This window comes from Malaclemys terrapin, chromosome 9, assembly GCF_027887155.1.
Source record: "Malaclemys terrapin pileata isolate rMalTer1 chromosome 9, rMalTer1.hap1, whole genome shotgun sequence".
In the NCBI taxonomy this organism is placed as follows: domain Eukaryota; kingdom Metazoa; phylum Chordata; order Testudines; family Emydidae; genus Malaclemys; species Malaclemys terrapin.
In genome coordinates, this window is record NC_071513.1 from 76850695 (window position 1) to 76875000 (window position 24306).

The following is a 24306-nucleotide window of genomic DNA, read 5'->3' on the forward strand; positions in this document are numbered from 1 at the left end:
TATATGTTTTTGACCTGTCAGTTGAGAAAACTAAGACATGGAAGCAGAAATGCCATTTTTACAGTCAATTTTTTTACAATTCAGACAAAACCTGACACGCAGGCCTTTGTAGGAGCAATAGGCCCAACATACAATAGCACTGAGGAGGTTTCACTCTACAATGAGAGGAAGAGTATGGGAAGCATATGAAGGCAGCCTCCACCCCCATATGTAGAAATTCCGTGCACCCCAATATACAGAAGTGTTATTGGCTAAAGCAGTGGTTCTTCACCAGGGGTACATATACCACTGGGTATATGCAGAGGTCTTCTAGGGGGTACCTCAACTTGTTAAATAATTGCTTAGTTTTACAACAGGCTACTTAAAAAGAACTAGCAAAGTCAGTACAAACTAAAATTTCATACAGACAATGACATGTTTATATTGCTCTATATACTATACACTGAAGTGTGAGTACAATATTTATATTCCAGTTGATTTATTGTATAATTACATGGTAAAAATGAGAAAATAAGCAATTTTTCACTAATAGTGTGCTGTGACACTTTTGTATTTTTATGTCTGATTTTGTAAGCTAGGAGTTTTTAAGTGAGGTGTAACTTCAGGGTATACAAGACAAATTGGACTCCTGAAAGGGGTACAGTAGTGTGGAAAGATTGAGAGATACTGGGCTAGAGGGTGGCTAGAGGTTGTGAGTGTGTAAATGAACCCACCAAAACCCCTTATGGAGGAAGAGGACAGTAGGTGCAGTATCTATTCCAGTCCCGAAATTCCATAAGTACCCAGAAAAGTGGCTTTGCTACCTACCACTCCTTAATCTCGAGGGAAGGGACTCTATTCAGTCCTACACCTCTGCATAATCTATTTACTTGTGCGTGCTAGGTTCAGTATTTGACTCTAACTATACTGACATATTAATTTAAGGAATGTCTTTATAATCCCATCTATTTGATCTAACAAAGTCATGTATGAAGGGGCACAATTGATGTGCTGTTTTATTGACTATGGCTAGTAAATATGATTGTAGAACTATTCCTTGATTATATATTATGTGTTACCAGTTCCACAAACAGCCAGCATGCATTACACATGTATATTTTTGGAGAGCCATCACCTACTGTAAAACACACAGCACAATCTGTGCCTAATATCTGAATATGCACATATAGAATATGCTCGCCTTAAAAGTTAAATTCTAAAATTTGGACAGAATGATGAGGTACTGTACCCGGACTATTTTTAAAGATCATTTCAAACAAATGAAGTCAGTCAAATTTACTCAAAGAATATATATTCCCATCACAAGCATTTAGTTGGTACATTTTATTTTGGCATGCAAACTTGCCAGCATGATATTTTTGGGAAATGTTGACTCACAGCTTTTCAAATGTTTTAAGATGCTCAGATGAAAGGTGCTACAGAAATCAGAAGTATTATTTTTAGCATTTAGCCAAAATTAGTTTAACTGTTTGTGAGCATTTCAGTAAAATTACCATAACTCTGTCCTTCTGTGTTTCTTCCCTGGATTTATTTACACTAATATTCTGGATAATACTGTATTAAAACATTCCACAGATTCTCTGTAAATTGTTAGACTCCAGCAATAGCAGTTTTGTCAAAACAGGAATATATGATCAATAAAACAATTTATGCAAGGATTTCCTACTTGGACCATACAGAGATAAGCACAGATGTCAATGCATAATATATAGTTTACATGGTACAGTCATCACCAAACGGAAGTACACAGCCAGGGCTTAAGTTCATAGTAAATGAGTACCAGGATAGTCAAAACACAATTTACATATGCTGAATCCTAGACCCTTTAAAGTCAATGGCAAAGCTCCCATTGACATCAGTGAAGTCAGAATTTCATCCAAGATCTTTTTTTATTACAGCTGGTCAATGTTTTCCGTATGATTTTTTGGGGGGTGAAAACTGTCTTTTTTCAAATATGAACATTTTAAAGATTATTTTTTCTTTTCAACAAAACTGGAAATGACATATTTTGAGATGTTTGTTTCAGTTTTCTCTTTCCCCCTGCCCTTTTCCACTTTACTTGTTGGTTTTTCAGTAGCAAAATGGAAAAGGGGAAAGAAATTTTAAAAAGAAAGAGAAAAGGTAGAAAAACAGAAGCCAAAAATTCTAAAGAATTTTAAACCAATAGATTTCATAGGGTTACCATACGTCCGGTTTTTCCCGGACATGTCCGGCTTTTCGGCAATCAAACCCCCGTCTGGGGGGAATTGCCAAAAAGCCGAACATGTCCGGGAAAATGCCGGCCGGGCACTTCCCCTCCCGCGGCTGCTCTGTTCCTCCCCTGACTCTTCGGCTCTGTTTAAGAGCCGAGCTGCCCGAGCGCTATGGGCTTCAGGACCCCAGCCCCTGGCCGGGCACTTCCCCTCCCAGGCTCCGGCGGCGCAGGGTCCGGAGGCATGGGGGCTGCCCGAAGCCGGTAGCGCTCGGGCAGCTCGGCTCTTAAACAGAGCCAAAGAGTCAAGGGAGGAGCAGAGCCTCCGGCCGCGGCGGCTCTGCTCCTCCCCTGACTCTTCGGCTCTGTTTAAGAGCCGAGCGCTATGGGTTTTGGCCAGCCCCCATGCCTCCGGACCCTGCGCCGCCGGAACCCGGGAGGGGAAGTGCCCGGCCGGGGGCGCTGGGAGGCATAGGGGCTGGCGAAGCCCAAGCGCTACCGGCTTCACCCGTTTGCCGGGCAGCCTCCGGACCCTGCGCCCCCGGCTGGGCGCTTCCCCTCCCGGGCTCCAGCTGTGCTGGGGAAGCGCCGGCCAGGGGCGCAGGTTCTGGGGGGCTGCCCGGCAAACTGTGAAGCCGGTAGCGCTCGGGCAGCCCTTTTCGCGTGGCTGGGAGTGGGAAGGAGGAGAGGGCGGGGTTAGGGTGGGGTTGGGGCAGGGAAGGGGCGGAGTTGGGGCGGGGCTGGGGGTGGGAAATAGCCGGGGCCAGGGCTCCGTGGAGGGTCCTCTTTTTTATTTGTTAAATATGGTAACCCTAGATTTCATAAACATCTTCACTAACAATTCTGAATAAATCAAAAATCATTATTTTGAAACCTGTAGAAGGAAAATGATTTCAAAATTTTTGATTCCCTGCTCCCCCCCCCAAAAAAAGTCTTTACCAATTTCATCCACCTCTATCTCTGTGATATCTTGAAAGCGTTCTCCTCCACACCATCTGCTGCTGATATGTATGCATGGGAGATAAGATAAAAATATGTCAACCCTCCCAGTTCCTCACCATGCCCACCTCCAACAAACTTATTTTGAAAAAAGGGAGAAATGAACTAACTACTTGTGAATTTGAAATCAATATGAATTCCATCAAAGGAACAGGAACAATATCTAGTAATATTCCATAACTTTAAGAGAACCAGAGCAGAATTCAAGCATGAAAAATTGAGATTTTCCTTGTATTTTTTAGAATTTGTTGAAAATAGGAGTGAAAAGAGGAGGTTTTAGGTGCGTGATACTGAAAGAAAGTCTCTTTATGCCTAATTTGTGGAAGAAAATGTTCCAGAGCAGTTAATCTGTGTTAAAATATGAGCCTGTAATGCTGGCAAGATCACTGCAACCTGCAGAGGAAATGCTGGTTATGCAAATTAAAGCTCTCTGTGGTCTGTTTTAAATTATGTACCCAATTTTTCAAAGATTTCAGAAAATTTTGAAAAGCATATGTGTAAGATACAAATCTGACACAGTACTACATTATTCAAATTTTTCTACCCTCTGCCCACGCCCACTTGGATACAGATAAATACCATCTTCGTGAACCTGGAAAACGTCCAAGATATACACGAATAGCAAATCAGCCATTTTTTGCTTCGGAATTGTGGGTTTTGTGATAAAAGGACCAAGTCTGACTCAATGACAGATTTTAAATAAGGAGTAGAGCTGTGTTAAATCTTCAACTTAATCAGCCTTCAGCTTCTTCTATGGACATAAAATGTTTATTACAAATTTTTCTACATTTGTCAAAACTTTCATTAGGTTTCTTACACTCCCTGGATGTCACTGAATAGTTCAGTTCTCTGTCTGAACTGGAATAATTTTCAGGTGTCAGAAGACTGAGAAAACTTCTCATAATGGATCAGACACTTTGTGGAATCTGGATGGTTGAAGTGACAAGATATTTCTTCTTATTCCCTCATTGGCTGAGCTTACTCAATATGTTCAGGATGGACACAGAGCTGTTTTTTTGTTTTGTTTTGTTTTTTAAAGTTGGTCAGAGGGAGGCTGCATTTTTAAACCAGTTAAAATATGTGGCTCCCCCAATCCTCCATGTTGGTTGGATTCTGGAAGGCAGTGGCACAACACTTTTTACAGTCTTAGTAGGCCAGAGCCTCAGCTGGTGTATTCAATGGAGCTACATCAATTACACCAGCTGAAGGTCTGGCCCACAATTTCTTCCCTTAGTGTTAATTGCATTGTTATGACATTTCAGCTTCCATTATAGTATATCTGGTAGTCTTAACAAGGATTATCAGAGGCCTAGGGCCTCCAGTTGGTCACACTAGTTTTATATCACAGTATTTCCATTGGCTTCAACAGAAATACAGTGGCTGAAACCTGATGTAACCAAGTAAATAATCAGGCCCTGGTTTGTGTGTGTGTATTACTGAGAGGGGCCTAGGGTCTCCTAGGATTGTAGATCTACTGTCTAGAATGCCTCAGGGCTAGATCAAGCTTTTGGGATCCATGCAGGGACCTTCTCCTCCCTCATGTGAAAAGTGGAAGGTCAGATACCTCCATGACATCATTACCCATTCCTCCAGACCCACAGAGCTGCACGTGGGTGTGGGTTCATTTTTCCTGTGGCACCCAACACAGACACCATAGCAATGTTGTCCCCCTTTGTGATGAGGAGCTACTTTAAAGGGCACACCTGTACACATGCTGCCTAGGAAGTCCCTTAGAGCAGTGCTATAAGGGACATGCTGTCAGGGAGTAAGGGAGAGCCACAGAAGGCTCAGAACTTATGCATAGGCTGAGGGATCTGTAGGATACATGGGCTGGATCCCTCCAGGCTTTTTCTCTGGGAGAAAGGGATAAAATCCACCATCCTGATGGACAGAAGCAACATTTTCAGTATCAGCCCCCTTTAAACTTCAGTAATTCCCTGGCATTCAGTCTGGACTTGGCCTCCTCCCCATGGTCCTCCTTACACCAATGTCTCTTTCCATTTCCTCCATGATGTCTCCCTCCCTGCTTCCCCATTATCCTGATTCCTTCTTCCTCTGCCAGATATAAAGTCTGAATACCTGTTGGCCTCTATTGCTGGCTTCTCACAGCAGCTTTCATTCCTGGTTTAAATTCTTATTCCAGTCCTAATCCCTATTGCAGTCTTTTGCCAAAGAGTTCTCTGGCTGAACTGAAATAAGCCACACGGTATTCTAATTTTCAAGCTGCAGAAGACTGAGCACAAGAGTCTCTATATATAATTCACTTCTCCATGGAAGTTTGTGTGTTTCAGTGGTCTGCCTACATCCTGTTAAATGTCCACATAACACCTTCTACAAATGAGATGTTTTCTTTCTGGAATCACATTTTCAAAGTAGTGAACCAGAGCTCTGAGCACAAATCCCATTAACAAATCATCAGATTTGTCTGCAGAAGAGATCACTGCTTTGAAAATTTACCCTTGAGTGCCCATAAGCCATGCAAAAGAAAAAATTGGAAACATGCAAAACAACCTCTCTTTCACATACAATATAAGTGGAATCCTATCCCTAGGAAGCCTGCATCTGGAAAAGTGATAAAGTAGTTCCTCTCAGTACCAAACAAAATTCAAGGGTAATTAGCAAGCTACAGCAGCAGCAAAAAGCAAAGGCTAAAGCAAGAAGGAAATTATTTTTAAACAAGGAAATAAAATATCATTCTGGTGATCAGCATTAACCACAGCTGACAAATGACTAGCTAACAGTTATAGATTTGCAATTTATATCGGGCAAACTCCCACAGAAGACAATGAAAATTTTGCCTAAATAAAGATTCCATGATTGGAGATATATACATGACTCCTTACAAATATGAGCACAAATTGTGTGTGTGTGTGTGTGTGTGTATGTGTGTGTGTAGATAGGTAGATAGATAGATAATTTTATACACAGAGTCATTTGTGGGTTGTGGCAAAAATCTTGAAATAGATCTAAATTAAATTGACCATTGGAAGATTTTCCCAGTGTAATGGCATGGCGAAGCAACTGGCTGGCGAAGCAACTCCCACACTATTCATTCCTCTGTTGCTGCTGACATAGGGGGCATGGCTGGAATAAAGCATGTGTGGCTAAAGCAAAGGGAATATGGCTGAGGGCTTTTCTATACCCATTTCAACTAGCCAGGCACACAGCTAACTCAAGATGGGGCGTTCCTCATCCAGTGCATGAAATGCCTCAACAACTATGTCGGTGAAACCAAATAATCACTATGCTCTCGAATAAGCTCGCACAGAAAAATGATAAAAGACAAAAACACCCCATCACTCCTGGGTGAACACTTTTCACAGAATGATCGCTCCATATCTGACCTATCAGTCCTCATCCCCAAACGAAACCTGCACAATAGCTTCAAAAGAAGAGCCTGGGAACTTAAATTCGTAACTCCACTAGACACTAAAAATCATGGTCTCAGAGATACTGGTTTTGTGGCTCATTACAACAATTTGTAACCTACTAATCCTCCTTGTTTTGTGACTGCAGAGGTATTAATCGCACACTTCATTTTAAATGGTTTCTTGTAATATGTGATATCCAGTTATGCTTAACAATCTGTCCCACCCTGTGTTTAGCTGTGACACTCTGGTCACCTTTTCCAGACCAGAATAAGTGCTCTGTGAAACTCAAAAGCTTATCTCTTCCACCAACAGAAGTTGATCCAGTAAAAGATATTACCTTATCCACCTTGTCTCTCTAATATTCTGGGACCAACATGACTACAACAACACTGCAAATATTTTTGGAAATTAATAAAATCAACAATACATAATGATAATACATCCCGTTTTGCTTTTTGCAGGTGATAAGATCCTATCTCTTGTATCATGGAAAAACTGCAGGGTGGGTAATTACATTCTTTCTGAACCTTTAAAGAGAAGAAGGCCTCATTCCATTCTGTCCTAGATTATTGTATGTGTGCAGTTAATTAATGACCACACTAATTGCCAAAGAAGGCTAAGTTGGGAGCAGTTACAATCAGAAGTAGACATGAAGCCCCTTCTGTATGGTTGGGAAGGAGCTGCTGGCAGGGCATTTTCTGTGATGGGCCCTCTGCTTTGGAACTCACTTCTCCCTGATCCACCAAAGCCTGGATTTTTTAGCCTTCTTAATTGGCTGCAAAGCCCATCTTTTTTCTAGGTGTTTTCTAGGTGCTATGAGATTAAATAACTTACTATAGCTATTTCTATATGGCAACATTACTAATTTTATTATTGCACTTGTTACCGACATTTCAAGTGAGGTGGTATAAATACATAAGTGATGGAAGAAATTATTTCTGGGTGCCTTAAGCCCTGCTGTAAGGCTGTGCAGGAATTCATGTACAAGCATCCACACAGGAGAACTTATGTGTATGATGGAAAGGAGTCCAGTACTAGCCCCAAATAGGCAAACACGGAGGGAGCCATCCAAGGCAAGTGGAGGGAATGGTCACTTATCCTGAACAAGAGACATTCCTTAGGGTAAGCCTACTGTGGGGTGCTAAGCACCAATCACATATTGAGTAGGAAGCTATAGTCACTTTGTGCCACCAACATCATAATTCCAATGGACCACCGACTGCTGCCATAGGTCTCTGAGGTTGAGTTTATGCTGGAAGAAAACAATGTAAACCCGGGGTAAAATCCCAGAGCTGGTGAACTCAATGTGGATTTTTCAATAGCTTTATTGGTCCAGGATTTTACCCCGGTCTTTGATATGGCCCAGTGTATAGTTTTAGAGGAGTACTAACTGTCTTGCTCATGCTGCTACACCTCACCACATATCCACAGATTTCACTAGAAGTACAATATATACACCAAAGCAGTGGAACCTTAGTAGGATTGTGACCAGGTTGCTAATACGGAAACAGATATAGAGGAAGGAAGCAACGGCTCCTAGAGAGAGGTCATTATAAGAAAATCACTGTTATGTGTAAATTCTGTGTGCTGACCTCTCATGTGGCTGTGAAGTATGCACTGCAGATTTTCTAAGCTTGCATCCACCTTTCTTCCTTTTTCAGTGGTCTGTGTTTAAAAAAAAATCAGTACAATAAATTACTTGAGCAGAGTGATCTTAAGTGACTGGGGAATCCTCAGGTATCCTGAATATTATATTTACGGGCAACGAAGGTCCCTTTTTCATTACCCTTCGAAGATCCCTCCATTTCAATTCCAGTTGTTCACATCCTGCTTCAAACGATACCCCACTGAGCTGACCACACGCTGGATTGTGTTGCAAGGCCTTTTCTTCTTTATGAAAATTCTCTTTCAGAGGCCCAGCACCATACAACAAATCACAGAGCTTCATGGGCCATCACAAAATTCTTTCCGTTTCTGTGCATAGGAACTAAGCTCTTTTCATCTGATTAATTCACCAATCAAACTACTCTGAGAAGCATAAAGAGTTTCTGAATCAGAATAAGAAGAGGCATTTAATATCGGCATTATTAATGCCCCAAATTAAGTGCTGTGGCTGTTCTGTTTAGAAATGCTATTTCTTTTTAATTTGTGACAGGATGGAGAACAAAATTGTGACCCACCTCTTTCATGCTGGGACTGTTTTCTTGACCATACTAAATACTGACTTTTACAAGTGAAATTGTTACTATTGTGTATGTAATGCCATAGATGTAATAGGTAAAATAAACAAATGAAGATGTCCTTGCCCCAGAGAGTTTACAATGTCAGTTGTCCAGTCATTCAAGAGCCTGACCAGGGGGGATATCTCTGATATCATCAGTGTTACTTCAAATATCCGTCAGCAAATGATACTTGGGGATGAAGCAACTCACGCCCTTTCAACGGGAATCAACCACTTATGCAAGGCACTTGATTGCAACCTTTTGGGTGAGTGGCACTATTATTCTATTCACTTTCAAAGTCAGGTCTGTTATGGCATGCTACTGTAGCATACAGACATATTGCCATTAAATAATTAATTACTGTATTAAAGGCAAATTTTCATGAGTATGAAATCTGAATCTTTAACAGGCATAAATTGCAGTAACATAGATTGAGAGTAAATACCAATGTGAGATTTAATTGTGTTTTCTGAATAAAGGCCACATTTTCAAAAACCCGAAGCACCCAAAATCACTAGTCACATTTGAAAATGTAGGCCACGATTTTTAATATGACAGTGTCCCCTTAATTGTAAACAATTGCAATTTGTTATAATATTTTAGCTAAAATATTCAGATTTGGTTTTCAAACCTTAACAGGCACCTACACTTCTTTTATACAGGGATTTTTGTATTTTCAGTATCTCACTTTTGAGAATGAAAATGAATATCAGTGTTATATTGTTTATAAACAAATAGTTGCTATTCAGTTTCATTTTCTGGTTCTCATGCACTATATCATTCTGCAATGCTTGGTATGCACAGTGTTTTTTATAAACAGTTTTCATTTTTTTAACACAGAAACATTGCCATTGGTCTTAGGTTTTGCATAAGACTGGTACTCCTGCAGAGCCTGTCCCATGTTAGCTTCAATCTATCTTCACAAAAAATGACCATGTTAACAGCTATGAATTTTCCATTTATTTTGTAAACCCATAAAAGGTCAGGACCTTAGAAAGGTTGTTTTCTTTTTAATCTATGCCACTGTGATTTTATAAGAGCCTAAAGGATCAACAAAGACCAGTGGCCTGATTAATTGCTTGTGCACCATACTTCAGATCTTTGGACAGTGCAGTTCAAATTTACCTGATGGTAAGCAAGTCAAGTACTATATTGTACATGATATCAACTTTTATTAAAGCTGGCCACTTCAGAATTCATTTTCACCTTCATTAAAATATTTTAATCTAGGGCTTTAAGCATATAAAACATCAAAGTTTTATTCTACCACTATCATCACAGAAAGAGATCAACGCTCAGTAAGACCCTTGCCACTTTCTTTGATCTTGTACAGTCCTAGGGATTTTATACGTATTCTAAGGCTGGTGTTGACATCATTAAAGAACTTAAGAACTAACTGCTTAGTGTTTTTTATTGGGGTCTCTTCTGTAATTTTATATGTTTTTTGTGAAGTTGCTCAAGACTCTGCAGACTCTACTTTATGTTATTACTGTTATTATTTATTATTTGCACTGCTATAGTGCCTAGGAGACCCAGTCATGAACCAGGACCATTGTGCAAGGCACTGTACAGACAATTATCTCTTTGTGGAGGATTAGCAAAATGCAGTCAATATTTTTTGTAAAGGTCCTTATTTTGTGGATAACAACAACTGTCTGGTATCAGAGGGGTAGCTGTGTTAGTCTGAATCTGTAAAAAGCAACAGAGGGTCCTGTGGCACCTTTAAGACTAGCAGAAGTATTGGGAGCATAAGCTTTCGTGGGTAAGAACCTCACTTCTTCAGATGCAAGTCTTGCATCTGAAGAAGTGAGGTTCTTACCCACGAAAGCTTATGCTCCCAATACTTCTGTTAGTCTTAAAGGTGCCACAGGACCCTCTGTTGCTAACAACTGTCTGGTGATCCTGTCTAAGCCCAGTTAAGGTGTGATTTGCTTTCTGCATTCATTATATAACGTTGCCATTTTGCCATCAAATAATTAGCTTTCATATATTTCATTTAACTTGGAATCAATGGAGAATGAGAGTCTTTGCTTCCACTTGAATGTAACTAGTCCATACTTGAACCAGAACACCATGGCTAACATCTTTAAGCTTGCTAAAGTATTGTGGGGCATTCAATGACACTGGTGAAATCTTGGCCTCATTGAAGTCAATGGCAAAGCTTTCATTGACTTCAGTGGAATCAGGATTTCACCCGTTCAGCAGACAGGATGTGAACAGGATCACCTTCTTTTATCTTTGGCTGGTCTAGGGACTAGGTCCTTACCTCTTGGGTACAGATTTGGGCATAGCAATCCATGCTTTTTTGTCCCATTGAGAACAGACTACACTAGCAAAACACAGTACTTTGGACTGACCCAGAAAGTCAACTTTAAACTGCTGATGGTTCAACACAGAGCAACCTACTTGAGATGGTCTCTGGTCAAGGACAACTACACACCCCACTTTCTCTATCAGAAATGATAATGCCACTGTCCCAATCCAGGCCTGTAACCTGACATTTTCTCCTGATAAGTATGTAAGGAACTCAATCAGCTCAACAGGTTGCTGAGAGCTCCAGAGTGCGTTTTATGTAGGATAGTTGGCAGTGTGATATTAACTTACATTTCCTCAGAAACCATTCTGTGCCAGAACAAGAGGGAATATACTTGCAGAGTTGAGGACTCTCCATTGAAACTGACCTGTCACCAGCCCTTTCCTGTTTATACTAGAGGTTTGCCAGTTTGTGCATCACACCTAATCATAACAGCCTAGTATTTCAAGAGGAGAGAAGTGGTCTCTAAGGTAGCCGAGTCCCAAACTACTTAGAGCTTTATAGGGCAATACTTTAAACTTCACCCAAAAACCAAATGAAACCCAGTGCAGATCACAGAGCAGAGGTATACCATCACCACTGCCTGACACACCACATAAGCAGAAAGGTGCATTCTGCAGGAGCTGAGTGGTCTTCAAGTGTAACCTCGTGAAGCGTGCACTGCAATAATCCAGCATCTAGATGACAAAGTCACTGATAAACATGGTCAGGACTGCTTTTGAAAGAACCTGTTGCCAAGTGCAGATGAATAAAATACTCTTGGTTTTTGCTCCTATCTGAACATATAGGAGCAGATGCGGATCCAACAAGACCCCCAAAATACAAATCTGAATAACAGTCTGAAGGCACATTCCATGAATCTCTGCCCTACTGGATGTTCCCCCAGGCCAGCAAGCATTACTTCTCTAGCTTGAAACTCAGCCAACTAATATTAGTTTTCCAGTGTTTGGACTGCAAGATCCTGCATTATTTAAAATATCCTGGTACCCTTCATGCACAATTATCTGCAGTTCCAATGAATGACTGCTCATAATAATATAGTGAATTCAAAAAACAGAACCGTTGAGCTTCAATTGATGTTTTTAACAATACGTTTTCCTCCTAGATCTGGATTTTCTCCAACAGAGTGGTAGAAATGAAAACAGCTTTAAGTGCTAATCCTATCTTATTTTCATTTTCATGGAGAGCATGTAGGAAGTCACCAATGATGAGTAAATATAAGTAGCATGCCAACTACATTTTATTCATTTGTAGTCATATAAGTACTAGTGGACTCATCTCTGGGGTTCAAATCCTCATCCACATGGAAAAAATCTGGAATAAAAAATATAATCAACCAAACCATGCAATATCTGAAAGTATAATTATATTTTTTTCTGGGTCCAGTAGATCAGCAGGGTCTGTAGAAAACACAAAGAACCCAATCTAATATGCTAATTTTTAAAAATATATTAATTCCAATACTAGAGATGCTGATATGACCTGCCTGGAGACTCTGAACAGTAATTTATTTTATTACATTAAAAGCAGCAAGCTGTTTTTGCCTAGTTATCCTGTCCATATACAGGAAGAGTTTGAAAGGCTTAACACTGTGGCTGTGCATGCTCCTTAGCCAGGTCAGCAGGCAAAACAGAAGAGCTTGGCTTTTTATAGATGATAGATCACACAAAAGGCCAAGTGCTCTGGTGCGGAGTCCATTAATAGCAAGTCTTTTGTTTACTTCTTAGACATCGTTATTAAAATGTCAACAATTTTAATCATAGAAGTCTTTAGCAAATACCATAAATATTAAATTACATGATTAATACATCAATGTTTATTACCTTGTGTCAGAGAGAGTGGGGGTATAATAAATCAGTCCTCTGCACTAGAAATAGTTGAAGTTAAATGTCATTCCAAACCACTATTCTGTGATTTTCAGAATCTTCAACATATTAGTGCTGCATATGACTCCCATAAGAAAAGGCATCAGACAATTTGCTATGTTTTTATATCATCAAAATCTACCATGATTTCTGATGATTCACAGCATCTTCATAACAAAAATTTTCTTTTATTTTGTATACAATTTTTTTTGAAACCTCAAATCATTTTCCACTTTTTTTAATCTGCATATAATATATACATTACTAATATACTTTAAGACCTGGAGTTAACTATCATGAAAATCCATCATATTCACTAACTGGTCATTTCCACGCCTGAAAAATATTTTACAGTTGCAATGCTACGCGCTTCATCGAAACAATTATTTATTTGCTGGATCTTTAACTTTCCCATAAGACAATATAGAAAAGATAATTTCCATGGTAAAGGTATACACCGTCTCTCAAGAAAATATATAAAGTATTTTTCCTCAAACAACTTTCAATTTTACAGTATTTCACAGCTTTGATGTCACCAGAAGATTGTGTTTCACAGCTGTTTTTAGCTACCATGAATTATTGCTATAAAGAGAGAGAGAGAGAGAAACATCAGAAGATTTTTAATTAAGAAAATTCATGACAGCGGTGAGTTTCTCTAGCATTTACTCCAGCATATTTTACTTTTTATTTTGGAAGTTTAAGTGAGGCTGTAAAAAACGCCCAGTTAAGAATTCTAAAACTATTTACTTTTTAGTGAAGAATATTACAACAATATATGCCTTCAACAAACATTTATCTACAAAAAAATAGCAATGTGAGACACAAGAAAAAGATACTGATCATAAGAATCAGCAGCTATGGGAACCTACTAGATGTGGTCGGGGTGAGGGTTTAGCCTAGTGAAAGAAGAACTATACAGTGATTAAATATACTGCAGAATAGATCTACAGTATACATACTTGCATGTTAACCGAAATTCTGAATGATTATTGGGAGGCAGTATCTGTTTATGTGTGGATCAGTCTGTTGGGCCAAATCTACAGCCAAATGTGAGTGGTGGAACCCGTGACAAGCATATAAAGTAATGAAAGCTTCAATAGGCTCAAGAAAACATCATGGAATACCAAGCCAGCACTATGGTGGGTCTGTGCAAGGATTTTTTTATCAACAACTGAAGTTTTGTCCTTTAGCTCTGGATCTGCAAACAATTATGCATTTGCTTAGACATAAAATTAAGCATGTGCAGAAGTGTTTGCAAGGTCAGGATCTTAGAGTACAGAGTCAAGGAATGAAGGAGCCACACACATGCTTTGCAGTTACATAGCAAAGGATTTTCAAAGCAGACAAGGCATTAGGAACCCAACATTCTTTGAAAGTCAAGGAAGTTAAGTGCATCCCTTCAGTTTGCCCCAGCCACAGTATTTATCCTTCCCACGCCCCTCCCCGGAGATAAATATAATTATCCCAGTGCTACTGATAAGTAAAGTGGCCTCAAGCTTTGGGTGCTTCTGTTTTTTCACCACTATAATTATCTAGCACCTGATTTTCAGGAGGGCTGAGCGTCCACAGTTGCAGATGAAATCAGCCATATTTTGGTAATTAAGTATTCGAACTAATAGCTTGGTTCTCCTTTGATTTACACCAGTGCAAATCAGAGTAATTCCACAGAAGTCAACGTACCCTGTAAGTGAGAAAAGAATCCCAGTCTAAGTATTATTACTGATCTACTCATTCAATTAACTCATCTTTTTAAACAATATAATTTAATCTAAAATATAACAAAGAGTAAGTGACTACTTTAGAAAAATTAAAATTAATTTCCGATGACAAAAAAACCTGTAACTAAATATATGAACCATTGAAAAGAATAGTTATATTTTTGCTAATGAGAGAGATTCCAAAAATATTTCACAATGGCAACTTTACAGTGAGTTATATTTCCTAATTTCTAAATAAAACATGAGATTAAGTAATTCACTAGAAATATAACTGATTTTCCACCCACAGTCACATAAATAGTATTTTATAACACTAACAGCCACGTTTATGTACTAAATTATTTAAGCAAATGTAATGCTTCCAAATTGTATTGTTTTGCAAGGTTTCTCTTGGAACCTTCACCATTTATCATACATGTTCTTCTGTCTTTTTTCTACTCAGAAGCACAGCATGAAAAAACTTCATTTCACATTGAAACATCACTATGTGGAACAGTGTGATGAAATGAGACACAGGAGGAGAGTTTGTGTTATACTCTGGTAAACAGTTGGTCTACGGGAATGATAGCATTTTATGCTGTGACTGATATATCAATTGTGAGTCCTAAAATATGACTGATCGGAAAGCGGGAGTTTCACTAATGATGAACTGTATCCATGTGAAAGATTACAGGTAACGTGTCTAACCCTGCTGGGAGGTTACAGCCTAAGTATGATCTCGGAGTTAATATAGCAATGCAATGAATTCTGGCAAAAATTATATCCAAAATATAGTTACAGATAATGCAACTTCACTAAACAGATCAATACTAACAAACTAAGACCCTGATCTGATAAACCCTTATGAATATGCTTAACTTTCTGCATATAAAAAAGTCCCAGTGGCGTCCCCAATTAAGCATATGCATAGGAGTTTGCAGGTTCAGGGACTCAGGGATCAGTACCTGGGAATTTTGCAGAGTACAGACAGCAGGACCCAGACTATGTTTCTTACAGGATTTTAACAAAGACTCTAAATTTTAAAGTATTAAGCAAAAGCAATTGAAAATATTCCCTTTCTCTAATTTTTTAAAAGCTAGGGGCAAAACCACTAAATATATTAATATGACTTGTTAATTCATTTGATCCACTTAAAAGTAATAATTTATTAAGGTAACAGTTACGCCACCTTTATTCACATCAAGTAGCACCTGATATCATTGGGCTATTTGAGGATTAATAGTTTTGTTCAATGGTTCTGATTCAGCAAAGCACTTAAGCACATGCTTAGGTCCTTTACTGATTTGGAGTCAATATGATTGAAGATAGCAAAATCAGGCCCAAAGCCCCAAATCGAGCACTGAACTCCGCGCAGGCAGACTCCTGCAACCCCACAGAGATCATTGCAGGATCAGGGTCTAAGTTTGTATTAGAATATCACCTACGTTTAAATGCAAGGATAACATCATTGTTCCAAGACTAAAAGGCTTCAAAAATTTTCCATCTTGAAAATTGATATAGCTTTTCCATGAGTAAAAGTTGCACCCATTTTACACTGCACAATGTTCTCTAAATTCACATTGTAAGAAGCATTTCTCACCATGCATAAGCTGTGAAGTGTATTTGGGGGGAAAATATTGTTGATTAAAATGAGACATTTTCAAGCCACCTGCTGCCAGCTACAAGCACCTTGTTGAAAACTGACATCCTCCATTACAACAGTGATATATCACTGTGGCCTAGATCCTGCCCCATTAAAGTCAATTGTAGTTTTGACGTTGACTCCAATGAGTGAATATAGGCTCAGCCCTGAAATATATCACAATAAGGAAGTTTCTATCCCTCCTCAATATTGGTTAAAAAACAGAAGAAATATTTGACTTTTTTAAGAGCTGTGTTTATGGTTTTCATATATACATTGACTCACTTTTATTTAAAAAAATTAGATATATTTCGAATCATCTTTCTCATGAAAAAACAATGCTTTAATTTTTAAAGAAAACAAGCCAAATTGAGTCAAGGATGTCAAGAGACTTACACAAGGAATGAATTGGACCCAATGTTTCATCTGACTGTTAAAACAGTATTGAAGCAGCATGGAAATAATTTGTAATAATCTCTAACACTGAGCCTCCATAATTCCAGCGTCACAAAAGGTGTCGTTTTGTCAGCAGTCTGAAATAAGATTCTGAAATAAGAATTTTAATTAAAATGAGTAATTTCCAATCAAACTGAGAATTTGCACATGGCAAAGAATGCTTGTTCAGTGCTGTGCCACATCTAGGAGAGAGAAATGTGCGACTGGAAGTTAAATACCTGCAGTTTTACAAACATGCAATCATCCTATCAGCCTGAAACCAGCGAGGCAGGCAGGCAGACATTGCTGAGAGTAACGCCTTTCTCTTGGCAATAAAAAGCCTGTATAAACTCCTGACCCTTTTCACAGGATACTGGAAAGCTCCTCCAGTGCTGGTAACCAGGGGCGGTTCTATGTTTTTTGCCGCCCCAAGCAGGGCAGTCAGGCAGGCTTCGGCGGCATGCCTGCAGGCGGTCCATGGTCCCGCAGATTCGGCAGAATTTCTGCGGGTGGTCTGCCAGTCCCGCGGCTTCAGCGTACTTGCCACAGAAACTGCGGGACCGGCCGCCGGCGAACCACCCGCAGGCATGCCGCCGAAGGCCACCTGACTGCCGCCTTCACAGCAACTGACATGCCGCCGCCCGCAGCTTGCCGCCTTAGGCACACACTTACTGCGCTGGTGCCTGGAGCCGCCCCTGCTGGTAACCTGTGTGACAGCATGCTCTCCGCTGCAGAAAACCAGCAAGACAGCCTCCATGGGCAGATTTCGGTGTCCCGGTTTGTGGGCTGCTGGCTGGTCATGCAGGCATTCCTGTCTTCATTGAAAATGGTTTTATCCATTGCATTCTGTTTACTTAAACCTCCAAACATGGGATCCACTGAGGAGGGATCCCCTTGGATTCCATGTTATTGACCTCCCCTGCTGTATAGAGGACTATAAAAGTGAGTCAGCGATAGAGAACTTGTGCCAGGAATACACTTGGGCGGTGTCAAAGAACCATGCATAAATGAACCAGAGACAGTGAAGGGCCGAAGAGGTAGAACACATAGTACAGCAATACTCAGCAACCAGTACCAATGGAAAACTACAGCCAAGAAATTACAATCAATAAACAGTAATTGTGGATCATAGTATATGAGTAGGACGAGCCACCATATAGAAACCTTCTGTGTAGCTGGAGGAAAAAAGCAAAGACCTTCTTTTCATATGCTCATCTTTCAGCTGGGGTGGGGCAACAAGTCAACCAGATCAACATTAAATCACACTAGCTGGCCACTGATTTTTAGCTATCTGAAGAACTACGAACTACAACCTATATGACAAAGAATGACCCTTCATAAGAAGAATGGCCATACTGGGTCAGACCAAAGGTCCATCCAGCCAAGTATCCTGTCTACTGACAGTGACCAATGCTAGGTATCCCAGAGGGAGTGAACCTAACAGGTAATAATCAAGTAATCTCTCTCCTGCCATCCATCTCCACCCTCTGACAAACAGAGGCTAGGGACACCATTCCTTACCCATCCTGGCTAATAGCCATTAATGGACTTAACCTCCATGAATTTCTCTTTTAAACCCTGTGATAGTCCTAGCCTTCACAACCTCCTCAGCCAAGGAACTCCACAGGTTGACTGTGCGCTGTGTGAAGAACTTCCTTTTATTTGTTTTAAACCTGCTACCCATTAATTTCATTTGGTGGCCCCTAGTTCTTATATTATGGGAACAAGTAAATAACTTTTCCATATTCACTTTCTCCACACCACTCATGATTTTATATACCTCCATCGTATCTCCCCTTAGTCTCCTCTTTTCCAAGCTGAAAAGTCCTAGCCTCTTTAATCTCACCTCATATGGGACCCGTTCCAAACCCCTAATCATTTTAGTTGCCCTTCTCTGAACTTTTTCTAATGCTAGTATATCTGTATGCAGTATTCAAGATTTGGGCGTACCATGGATTTATATAAGGGAAATAAGATATTCTCCATCCCTTTTTTAATGAGTCCTAACATCCTGTTTGCTTTTTTGACTGCCACTGCATACTGCGTGGACGTCTTCAGAGAACTATCCACAATGACTCCAAGATCTCTTTCCTGATTAGTTGTAGCTAAATTAGCCCCCATCATATTGTATGTATAGTTGGGGTTATTTTTTCCAATGTGCATTACTTTACATTTAGCCACTTTACATTTCATTTGCCATTCTGTTGCCCAATCACTTAGTTTTGTGAGATCTTTTTGAAGTTCTTCACGGTCTGCTTTGCTTTTAACTATCTTGAGCAGTTTAGTATTGTCTGCAAACTTTGCCACCTCACTGTTTACCCTTTCTCCAGATCACTTATGAATAAGTTGAATAGGATTGGTCCTATGACTGACTCTTGGGGAACACCAATAGTTACCCCTCTCCATTCTGAAAATTTACCATTTATTCCTACCCTTTGTTCCCTGTCTTTTCACCAGTTCTCAATCCATGAAAGGATCTTCCCTCTTATCCAATGACAACTTAATTTATGTAAGAGCTTTTGGTGAGGGACGTTGTCAAAGGCTTTCTGGAAATCTAAGTGCACTATGTCCACTGGATCCCCCTTGTCCACATGTTTGTTGACCCCTTCAAAGAACTCTAATAGGTTAGTAAGACATGATTTCCCTTTACAGAAACCATGTTGACTTTTGCCCAACAATTTATGTTCTACGTTTCTGACAATTTTATTCTTTACTATTGTTTCAATTAATTTGCCTGGTACTGATGTTAGACTTACCAGTCTGTAATTGCCGAGATCACCTCTAGAGCCCTTCTTAAATATTGGCATTACATTAGCTATCTTCCAGTCATTGGGTACAGAAGCTGATTTAAAGGACAGATTACAAACTATCCTGAGCACCACAGCCAGAGTGACCACAGGTACTCCACCCTGTCTCCCTCCCTTTCATGGAGGCTGATTGATGTCAGCAGGACCCCTTCATGGGTAGGTTCCAGTAAACCATGGCATGAGAAGGAAGCCAAACTAGGAGCTACAGTTCCCATTCCAGTTAAGTAACAAGTTTACCCTTTAACTTATTGAGAAGGACAGGACAATACTATTCTCCAGCTGCCAGGGCTATAGGCCTTGAGCAGCCACCAGAGCAAACTCAGAGACTCATAGATTTTAGGGCCAGAAGGGACCATCGTGATCATCTAGTCTGACCTCTGGCACATTGCAGGCCACAGAACCTCATCCACCCACTCCTGTAATAGACCCCTAAGCGCTGGCTGAATTACTGAAGTCCTCAAATAATGATCTAAAGAATTCAAGTTACAGAGAATCCACCATTTACACTAGTTTAAACCTGCAAATGACCTGTGCCCCATGCTGCAGAGAAAGGCAAAAAAACCCAAGATTTTTGCCAATCTTACTCAGAGGAAAATTCCTTCCTAACCCAAATACAGCAGTGAATTGGACCATTTTGGCAAGATCCAACAGCCAGATCTGAGCATTTTGGCAAGATCCAACAGCCAGATACCTGGGAAAGAATTCTCTGTAGTAACTCAGAGCCCTCCCCACCTATATTCCCATCACCAGAGATATTTGCTACTAGCACTCGCAGATCAGCTACATGCCATTGTAGGCAGTCTCATCATACCATCCCCTCCATAAACTTATAAAGCTCAGTCTGGAAGCCAGTTAGATTTTTTACCCCCATTGCTCCCCTTGGAAGGCTGTTCCAGAACTTCACTCCTCTGATGATTAGAAACGTTCATCTAATTTCAAGCCTAAACTTGTTAATAGACAGTTTAAATCCATTTGTTCTTGTTTCCACACTTGTGCTTCACTTAAATAACTCCTCTTCCTCTCTGGTATTTGTCCCTCTGATGTATAAATAGAGAGCAATCAAATTGCCTCTGAGCCTTCTTTTGGTTAGGCTAAACAAGTCAAGCTCTTTGAGTCTTCTCTCATAAAGTAGGTTTTCCATTCCTCTGATCATCCTAGTAGTCCTTCTCTGCACCTGTTCCAGTTTGAATTCATCTTTCTTAAAAATGGGAGACCAGAACTGCACACAGTATTCCAGATGAGGTCTCACCAGTGTCTTGTATAATGTTACTAACACTTCCCTATCTCTACAGGAAATACCTCACCTGATCCATCCTAGGATCACATTAGCTTTTTTCACAGTTGTATCACATTGGCAGCTCATAGTTATCCTGTGAGCAACCAATACACCCAGATATTTCTCCTCCTCTGTTGCTTCCAACTGATAAGTCCCCAGCTTATAGCAAAAAATCTTGTTATTAGTCCTTAAGTGCATGACCTTGAACTTCACTCTTTTAAATTTAATCCCATTTCTATTATTCCAGTTTTCAAGATTGTCCAGATCTTTTTGTATGCTATTCCAGTCCTCCTCCATATTGGCTACATCCCCCAACTTTGTGTTATCTGCAAATTTTATTAGCACACTCCCATTTTTTATGTTAAGGTCTTTAATAAAAAAGTTAAATAAGATAGGTCCCAAGACCGATTCCAGGAGCCCACTTTCCAATGTGCCGGGAAATGCTTGAACCCTGGCTCTGCCCCTGGCCCCACCCCTACTCCACCACTTCTCCCAAGGCCCCACCCCTGCCCTGCCTCTTTCTGCCCCTGCTCCACCCCCGCCCTGTTCCCGCTCCTCCCCCCTCCTCCCCAGAGCCACCTGCACACGGGAAGGAGGGGGAGGTGCTGATCAGCGGGGCCTGCTGGTGGGTGGGAGGCACTGGGGAAAAGAGAGGAGCTGATAGAGGGGCTGCCGGTGGGTGCTCAGCACCCACCATTTTTTCCCTGTGGGTGCTCCAGCCCCAGAGTCCCCACAGAGTCGGCGCCATGCCAGTGAACACTTTCTCCTCTTGCTACCAGCATTCAAGTAAGGCTTAAGTCCAATGTAAATGATCAAACAAATGCAGCAATCAGAATTTGGCTCCCTCATCCTAAACACAAGTGGAAATTGCATTACATTTGGTCATATTACCAATACACAGCATGACTGGCAGTCCCTGCTCTAGAAAAGTCTTTGGTTGTTTCCATGGCAGGTAACAGACAGAACTTGTCCCAGGTTTGGGTGGTGTTAACACCAAATTCATCCAATTAATTCTTTGTTTTAATCTGCCAAAAATAATATCTTGCTTTCATTTTTTTTTTCTAGGCCTAGAAACATAGATACATGGAATTAAATAAAACTACACAGAACATATATTTAACATAACTTTCAAACTGACCTTTTCTTCCACGGGAACCAAATCCATCAGAATTTAAAAGCCAGCATGTTTATGAAATTACAACTGTTGTTTGTGAATGTCAGGACTGAGTCCCATTTTCAGTTATTAAAATCTTTATAATCAGTTGTTCAGCATAGCAAGCAGAGTGATGCAGGGCACCTTTTGCTTTCGAGCTCAGAGTATGGAACAGTCTGTCAATACAGTGTTCATGTAAATGTTTATTCTTTGCCAAGTCTTGCACCACAGTACCCTTTAATTAGCCTATACAAATTGACATCCCGCAAGCTTTCCAGGTGTATACAATCATGATCCCATTGAACTCAATGGGAATTTTGCCATTGAATCCAATGGCAGAAAGAACAAGATCAAAGCGTTCCTGTTCATTAAAAAATAAAATACTGTTCACATGCACAACATTTTAAATATACACACACTGTAGTCACAGTAAAATGTTATTTTATCTTGTTACCACCAGGTAAGATATTGGTGGCTTTAGTATTTCCTGGTACAAGTGGATGAAGTACCTGTTGAAACTAGTAATAGCTTACTTACTAGTAATATCCTGAGATATCAGACCTTTACATGACATTATGCACAGAAAGTTGTTTTGGGTAGTATATTCATAATATTTTATATAGGGCTGTCGATTAATCGCTGTTAACGCACGTGATTAACAGTGCAATTAAAACTGCAATTAATTGCAATTAATTTTTTTAATCACGATTCATTTTTCTGAGTTCAACAGTAGAATACCAATTGAAATTTATTACATATTTTGGATTTTTTTACATTTTCATATATATTGTATTCTGTGTTGTAACTGAAATCAAAGTGTGTATTATTTTTATTATAAATATTTCCACTGTAAAAATGATAAACAAAAGAAATAGTATTTTTCAATTCACCTCCTACAAGTACTGTAGTGCAATCTCATTGTCATGATAGTGCAATTTACAAATGTAGATTTTTGTTATATAATTGCACTCAAAAACAAAACAATGTAAAACTTTAGAGCCTATAAGTCCACTCAGTCCTACTTCTTGTTCAGCCAATTGCTCAAACAACTTTGTTTACATTTACAGGAGATAATGCTGCTCGTGTCTTGTTTACAATGTCACTAGAAAGTGAGAACAGGCGTTCGCATGGCACTTTTGTAGCCGGCAATGCAAGGTATTTACATGCCAGATATGCTAAACATCTGTATGTCCCTTCATGCTCCAGCCACCATTCCAGAGGACATGCTTCCATGCTGATGACACTCGTTAAAAAAATAATGTGTTAATTAAATTTGTTACTTAACTCCTTGAGGGAGAATTGTCCCCTGCTCTGTTTTACCGTCATTCTGCCATACATTTCATGTTATAGCAGTCTCGGATGATGACCCAGCACATGTTCGTTTTAAGAACACTTTCACTGCAGATTTGACAAAACGCAAAGCAGGTATCAGTATGAGATTTCTAAAGATAGCTACAGCACTCAACCCAAGGTTTAAGAATCTGAAGTGCCTTCCAAAATCTGAGAGGGATGAGGTGGGGAGCATGCTTTCAGAAGTCTTAAAAGAGAAGCACTCCGATGCGGAAACTACAGAACCCAAACCACCAAAAAAGAAAATCAACCTTTTGCTGGTGGCATCTGACTCAGATGATGAAAATGAACATGCGTCGGTCCACACTGCTTTGGATTGTTATCGAGCAGAACCCATCATCAGCATGGTCACATGTGCCCTGGAATGGTGGTTGAAAAATGAAGGGACATATGAATCTTTAGCACATCCAGCACATAAATATCTTGTGACGCTGGCTACAACAGTGCCAGGAGAAAGCCTTTTTTCACTTTCAGATGTAAACAAGTGGGCAGCATTATATTCTGCAAATGTAAACAAACGTGTTTGTCTGAGCAATTGGCTGAACAAGAAGTAGGACTGAGTGGACCTGCAGGCTCTAAAATTTTACATCATTTTATTTTTGAATGCGGTTATTTTTTTTGTACATCATTCTACATTTGTAAGTTCAACTTTCATGATAAAGAGATGGCACTACAGTACTTGTATTAGGTGAATTGAAAAATACAATTTCTTTTGTTTTTTACAGGGAAAATACTTGTAATCAAAAATAAATATAAAGTGAGCACGGTACACTTTGTATTTTGTATTGTAATTGAAATCAATATATTTCAAAATGTAGAAAACATCCAAAAATATTTAAATAAATAGTATGCTATTATTAACAGTGGGATTAATTGTGCAATTAATTTTTAATCATGCAATTAATCGCGTTTTTTTTAATCGTGCGATTAATCGCAATTAATTTTTTTTAATTAATCGCTTGACAGCCCTAATTTCATAGACTA